Source organism: Aquarana catesbeiana, linkage group LG06, assembly GCF_042186555.1.
Source record: "Aquarana catesbeiana isolate 2022-GZ linkage group LG06, ASM4218655v1, whole genome shotgun sequence".
Lineage (NCBI taxonomy): Eukaryota > Metazoa > Chordata > Amphibia > Anura > Ranidae > Aquarana > Aquarana catesbeiana.
The window spans coordinates 74997269-75004363 of record NC_133329.1 but is presented as its reverse complement, the minus strand read 5'-3'; the positions used below and the strand labels follow the sequence as shown (position 1 = coordinate 75004363).

The window sequence follows — 7095 nt, the reverse complement described above, 5'->3', positions numbered from 1 at the left end:
CATATACTGGGGCCCCTCACACTAATGTCACAGGGGCCACTTTATAGGAGCCCAGCCTTTACTGTCACCAGGGGCCCTTCATAGGTGCCCACCTGTCACCGAGGGCCCTTCATAGGGGCCCACCTGTCACCGGGGGCCCATCCCGAGGGCCCTTCATAGGGGCCCACCTGTCACCGGGGGCCCATCTTAAGAGCCCACCTGTCACCGGGGGCCCTTCTTAGGAGCCCACCTGTCACCGGGGGCCCTTCTTAGGCGCCCCCCTGTCACCGGGGGGCCCCTTCTTAGGCGCCCACCTGTCACCCGGGGGCCCTTCTTAGGAGCCCACCTGTCATCGGGGGCTCTTCTTAGGCGCCCACCTGTCACCGGGGGCCCTTCTTAGGCGCCCACCTGTCACCGGGGGCCCTTCTTAGGCGCCCCACCTGTCACCGGGGGCCCTTCCTAGGAGCCCATTCATCACTCTCATTGAGACCCCTTAATAGGAGCCCACCTATCACTGTCACAGGGGTCCAACCATAGGAGCCCACACCTCACTGTCACATTAGGCCCCGTCGTAGGCACCCACTCTTTACTGTCGCAGGGGCCTGTTTTGTAGGAACCCACCTGTCACACGACTATACACATCATCGTTATAGTAGTGCAACTATTACTGTCACTAGGAGCCCCTCTCATAAGCTTTCCATACTTGCGGTACTGTTTCAGGGGCCCCTCCTGGGAGCCGACCAGTCACTGTCTTCTAGGTTGTCACTGGCTTATCCGGAGCCCTCCCGTCACACGGAGCTCCGCCTGGTGCTGACACATCACTGTTATTGGGATCTCTAGTCCCATCTGTTACTGTTCTGGGGGTAGCACAATGACATCACAGGGGTCCTATAGAAGAATCTAGACCAGGGCCACACCCTCTGAGTCCCCCCCCCCCTCCGTGACTCATCTCATAGCAACTTCATTCACCTCATCTGACGTTGCCACCCCCCCCCCCCCCCCAAACCGCAAAACTGGCTGGACAGACGTACAGCTTTACCCTGTGAGCGGGCAAGCAGAAAGGCTGGGGCCACAACCCAGGAGAATCACACACAGCCAAGGGCCACATCCCGGGGGCCCTGTGCATAGAGGACCCGGGACAGGATGGGCAGAGGCAAAAGGGATCCCAAGAGGTATTACTTCTCTTACTATCTTTGATTTTCATCAGTTGGATATATGCAGTGTAATAAGATGGCCACTAGGGGTGTGTGGACATGAGTCCTAACCTGACTGAGCTATCCCGCCAGCCAGCCAGCCAATCGGAGGCGGCAGAGGCATTCCCTACCTCACCGCCACATGTAAACAATGGGTATGATTACATGCAGTGGCAGTGCAGGGCAGGGAATTCCTCCGCTGCCTATGATTTGCTGGCAGGATAGCTGAGGCGAGGTCATGCCGTATCTGGACACTCCTGAGCTCATTACTAGTGGTCACAAACCATACAACCTCCTTTAGATTTACCAAAATTGTATATTAGAAGGATGAACCTAATCTATCCAATTAACCTGTATCCAATCTGGCAGGTCCTTGCACTACATAGTTAAAGGGGTTAAACTCCACTTTCGTGGGAAAAAAATAGCAAATAAAAAACAAAAAAGAATATAGCGTAACAAATGCTACACAAGTCGTATTGTAGTTGAATGTTATTAAAAATTACCTTTTGTTTTCAACCTGCAGCGCTTTAATTTGCACAGCAATATGGCTACCTGGAGGTGTTCTGTTCACAGATGGATGCAAAACACCCCCCAGATATGTCCATTTTCTGCTTGTGTGATTGGCTCATTGGATTTCCCAGAAGTCTGCCTAAGATAGATAGAAGTCAGATTTCAGGCATCCCCCGCAACAAAAAATTAATTTTGTGTTTTCTTGAGATACTCCTAAAGGGAAATCATGTCTAAAGGGATGCAGACCCTGCCACTTTCCCCATTAGAGCCCTGCAAGTGCAGCAGCTAAATTGATCATTTATAAAGTCACTTACATTCACTCAGGACATGGACACAGAGAAACAAACAGCTATTTCTTCACAATAACAAAAGGTAGGAATCTGCAACAAACTTTGTTAAAATCCCTGCAATGTACAGAGATCACCCAGAGGGGAATGTTTTTTTTCCCAATAAAAGTGGAGTTACTCTTTAATCACGTGACCTCCGGAAGATTTACACCCCTTAATGACCAGACCATTTTTTGCAATACAACATATTACTTTAAAAAAATAAAAAATAAAAGTCAGCAGCTACAAATACTGCAGCTGCTGACTTTTAATTGGACACTTACCTGTCCCAGGGTCCAGCGATGCGGGGGATTGAAGCCGCGCTCGTCTCCCCCTCAGTTCTGCGGCGCCGGCATTGCAACTGTGGGCGTCGGGCTGTGGCTTCACAGCCGGGCACCCACTGCGCATGCGCGAGCGGCGCCGAGCGCCGTCGAGCGCCGTGATAAGCCGCTCAGTCACCTGGGACCAGTAATGGGTCCCAGATGATTGACAGGAGGGTGGGAGCAGAGCTGAGCTCTTCTTGTGCCGAGGGGGAAGTGATGTTACCAGCCCAGGCACTGGAAGAGGCAGACTACGAGGGACCACCTAGCAACAGACATTTAGAGGTGAGTAAAAAAAAAAAAAAAATATCCAAATTTTTTTTTTTTTTTTTTTTTTTTTTTAGGATTTTTCATGTAGTTTTTTTTTTTTTTTTTGGGTGGAACCCCACTTTAACTGACAATCGTGCGGTCATGCAACACTGTCCATACATTTTCCCTCACAAATAGAGCTTTCTTTTGGTGGTATTTGATCACCTCCTCTGTTTTTTTTTTTTTTTTTTTGCATTATAAATAAAAAATAGACTGAGAAATTAAAAAAAAAATAATAAAAATATTTCTTTACTTTCTGCTATTAAACATATTCAATACAATTTTTTTTTAAATCGAAATTTCTTCATAAATTTAGGCCAATATGTATTCTAGCTTATATTGATTGCTTTGCGCAAAAGTTATAGCGTCTACAAACTTTGGGATAGACGGGGTGGATAAAAATCAATGATTTTTATCAAATGTATTTTAATAAAATGCTTTTGGAGTTAAAATCTATCTAAAGATAGTTTTCTATTTAAGATACATTAATAATTTCGTTTATTCAGCATGGAGCTTAGTTATGTAACATGAGGCTGTATATTATGCAATATTTACATTTTTTGGTAAACTCATTCAATGAATCCAAGCTCTGAAAGCTGAGATAACATGCACTGCATTGATGCATTCACACAATTTTACAGTAACCATGAGATAAAACAACGTTCAGGAATATTCCTTTATCCCATTGTTTTGCAAATCTATGTACACTACAAACTGTATGATTGAATCGGTTCTGATATCGCTGTTTTACTAACCTGACAACTTATTATTCTAAATAGAAAACCTTCTTCATTTTGTTTGCAAATATTAAAGATTCTAACTACCAGCAAGAATAAGTGCTTACATTTAAAAAAATAATTTGAAAATTTCCCCAGGGGTTTTTTAAGCAGCAAACATTGATATGTTAATATAAAAAAATAGAGTGGATCAAAAATTCAAGATAAATTCAAATTACAATGGGTTTATTAAAATACAGACTCTGGTTCACGTTTAACAAACGACAACATAAAACATCACTCATGGCAAAGAGGCCCCCAGGAGAACATACCGTGTTTCCCCCAAAATAAGACTGGGGCTTATATTAATTTTGGCTACAAAAAACACACTAGGGCTTATTTTCAGGGGATGTCTTAGTTATTTACGGTATGTACAATAATCTACATTTATTCAAATACAGTCATGTCATCATAACGATCTTAAAGTGGTTGTAACCCTGAAATAAAAAAATAAAAAAATCCTGATCCTAAAGCACGATAGACAGCACAGTACTTGAGCTGTGTCATTTACCCCTCTCTATGTTCTAAAAAACTTATAATAAAACAATAAAATGTTTTTTAAAAAAGTTCCTCTGTCCCCTGTCCTCTCTCCCTGCCTCTTCTCTCTCTCCCTGCCCCTTTCAGCTTTGGAGTCAGCATTAAGACATTCTGTATTCCCAAAAATAAACCTAGGTTTAAAGTGGGGTTCCCATTTAAAAAAAAAAAAAAAAATTAAAAGTCAGCAGCTACAAATACTGCAGCTGCTGACTTTTAATCGGACACTTACCTGTCCCTGGGTCCAGCGATGCGGGGGATCGAAGCCCCGCTCGTCCCCCCCTCCGATCGGCGGGGCCGGCATTTTAACTGTGGGCGCCCGGCTGTGGCTTCACAGCTGGGCACCCACTGCGCATGCGCGAGCTGCGCCCATGCGCCGTCACTGGCTCTGTAATCATCTGGGACCGGTCACATGTACCAGATGATTGGAGGGTGGAGAGGCGATCTCCCTTCCTGCGCCGAGGGTAGTGATCTCACCAGCCCAGGCACCGAAGGAGGCAGATTACGAGGGACCCCCTAGCAACAGCCATTTAGAGGTGAGTAAAAAAAAAAATTTTCTCCAAATGTTTTTTTTTATTTTATTTTTAAGCACATTACTAATTTTTTTTTTTTTTTTTGGGGGTGGAACTTCACTTTAAGGTATTTTCCACAATACAGTTACAAAAGGAGACACCGCACGTTAAATAATCTTTTTTACAAAACAGATCACATGTTTTTATGACGACTAACTAGGTCTTATTTTCAGGGTAGGGCTTATTTTCAGGGAAACAGGGTATTAGCCAATTACATTTACAACATTGATGTCCACATGAATACCCCAATGCATTTCGACCCATTCTGGTCTTCTTCTTCAGGGGGATTTAGATCAAAAATAGAATTCAACTTAGGACTTTAGTCATTATACAGAGTATCATTGCATCTTTTCAAATTGTGCTCTCTATGTAAATGGAGGTATATTTACCATTAAGTAGATGTGTGGATGCATCTCACAAACCAGACTGTTGTAAACAATCAAGTTCAGGGATCCCAATGACCACGCATACCCCCTCCGCACCCTCCAGGCGGATCCACAGTCCATAGGGCTTGCAAGGGGCCACACGCTTGGACCTAGAGGGGAGGACGAGGGGGCAAGGCACCTGCAATTGGGTATTGAAAGACCTTATTTAGGTATTAGGAAGTATCTAGTATAGTTAGGCGACTACAGACTGGCCCGTACTACTACAAATATTTAATTCATATTGATTGGACTTAATGATTTTATTGTATATTCATTGGTTTAAATAGTTCGTAGTTTAGTTAATTTTATTTAATATGAGTGAAATAATTGAATAAGAATGCAATAAATGGGGTATAATACCCTATGTGGTCAGAGTGTGAAAATGTGCTGGGTGTGCAAGGTGTGATGATGAGAGGGGTGTGAGAATAATGTACAAACCTGTGAAAAAACAAAATGTGGTGTTGATGACAAACCGATACATGATGATAATGAAAATAGTGAACGCTTCAAAGTGTATGTTGAGTGCCTGTAACCGTGGGAGAATCCATATATTGATGTGGCTAGACAGAATAAAGAGTGTATGGGGCTCGGTACAAGTGTTGAAGTATAAACAAAACCACATAAGTTAATATGATAGAGAGGTATAATGGCTGTGCTAGATGAAAATTATATGGAGAGCCCAAAAGGGGAAAGTGTGGGTTCAAGGTTAAAAGATAAGTTCAAGGAAGTACCGATGTCAGCCAGTCTTGTGTGTTCAAGGCGCTACACTTACCTAGTGCTGGCTTCTTCTAATGTGTAATGACGGCATTCCCGAGATCACCTCAGGATCATCTGGGAACTGGCAATTTATATGTCTCAAATAATTACCTTTAAATTGCAGGTGCCAACCTCCTCCCCGTCACAGAATCCTCCACCAGTCCCTACCGCTATACTAGCGGCATCTGCGTGGCCCTCTCTGCGTTCCGGAAGGCAGGAGCCCCGGCAATCGCCTCCGACGCAATCGCGTGACGTCGCGACTAACCTGACAGCTTATTATTCTAAATAGAAAACCTTCATTTTGTTTGCAAATAATAAAGATTCTAACTACCAGCAAGAATAAGTGCTTACATTTAAAGAGCACCTGTCATTTCAGATCCATCATGGCAGCGCCTGTTAGCGGGCATCCACTCACCTACTGCCCTCACCTTGTTGTGTCACTGCCCCATCGCCAACCGTCCCATTAAAGTGAATGGGACTGTCGGTGAGTCAACAGCGGTTCAGAGGAGGAACCGCAGCGGGACAGAGATCACAGTTGCTTTTTTAAAATTATGTTTTAAATCAAATCCACCCTGGGTATAGATATTGGAATTTTTATTTATACTAGTAATGGCAGCGATCAGTGACTTATAGCGGGACTGCTAAAAGTCACTATAGGTTAGTGTCTGACACTAATGGACACTTTGTGGGAACCAGTGACATATGCAAAAAAAATGCACTGTCACTGTACTAATGACACTGCCAGGGAAGGGGTTATCTTCAAAGGCAATCAAAGGGTTAAATGTGTGCCTGACCAGTGTTAATGTGTAAACTGTGTGCTGCTTTTATTAAGGGATGTGCTGGATTTTATTCCCTGCTTTGGAAGCAAAATCCATTACATCCCCACTGACAGGACGGAGCTCAGTATTGTTTACATAGGCAGAGCTCTGTCCAGCCTCTCTCCTCGCCGACCAGCGGGTGCCAGCGGACATCCATTGGCTGGCACCCACTGATGGCTTCTGCTATAACTAATCACAGCAGAAGTGACGCACCCCCTACCGGAAGTACAGAATTGTGTGTGTGTGTGTATGTATATGTATGTATGTATATATATATATATATGTATATATATGTATATGTATGTGTGTGTGTGTATATATATATATATATATATATATATATATATATATATATATATATATATATATAATATGTGTGTATATGTATGTATGTATGTATGTATATATATATATATGTGTAATTCTGCACAGAATGGCTGCCCTGTAGCAGTAAATCTGCTATAGGGTGTTCGGCAAGCAGTTAATGGTGGCTCTAAAGCAGATTGTACAGTCAGATTTCATAGTGTATGGTGAGCTTTACATTTCTGGGAACTTTGAGTCATAAGTATAATAATAT

The 7095-nt window shown here is 43.4% G+C and overlaps 1 protein-coding gene across 3 annotated transcripts in view; it reads left to right on the top strand.

Moving 5' to 3' along the window:
* Positions 1-281: 281 nt before the first annotated feature.
* SH2B1 (SH2B adaptor protein 1) overlaps positions 282-7095 on the top strand; it is a 46011-nt gene continuing 39197 nt past the window's right edge. For 2 of the 3 annotated variants that reach the window (XM_073636219.1, XM_073636218.1), the window contains exon 1: positions 282-1151. The gene's annotated coding sequence lies outside the window, so the exon portion shown is untranslated. The remainder of the gene's footprint in view (positions 1152-7095) is intronic. The other variant, XM_073636220.1, reaches the window with a different exon arrangement.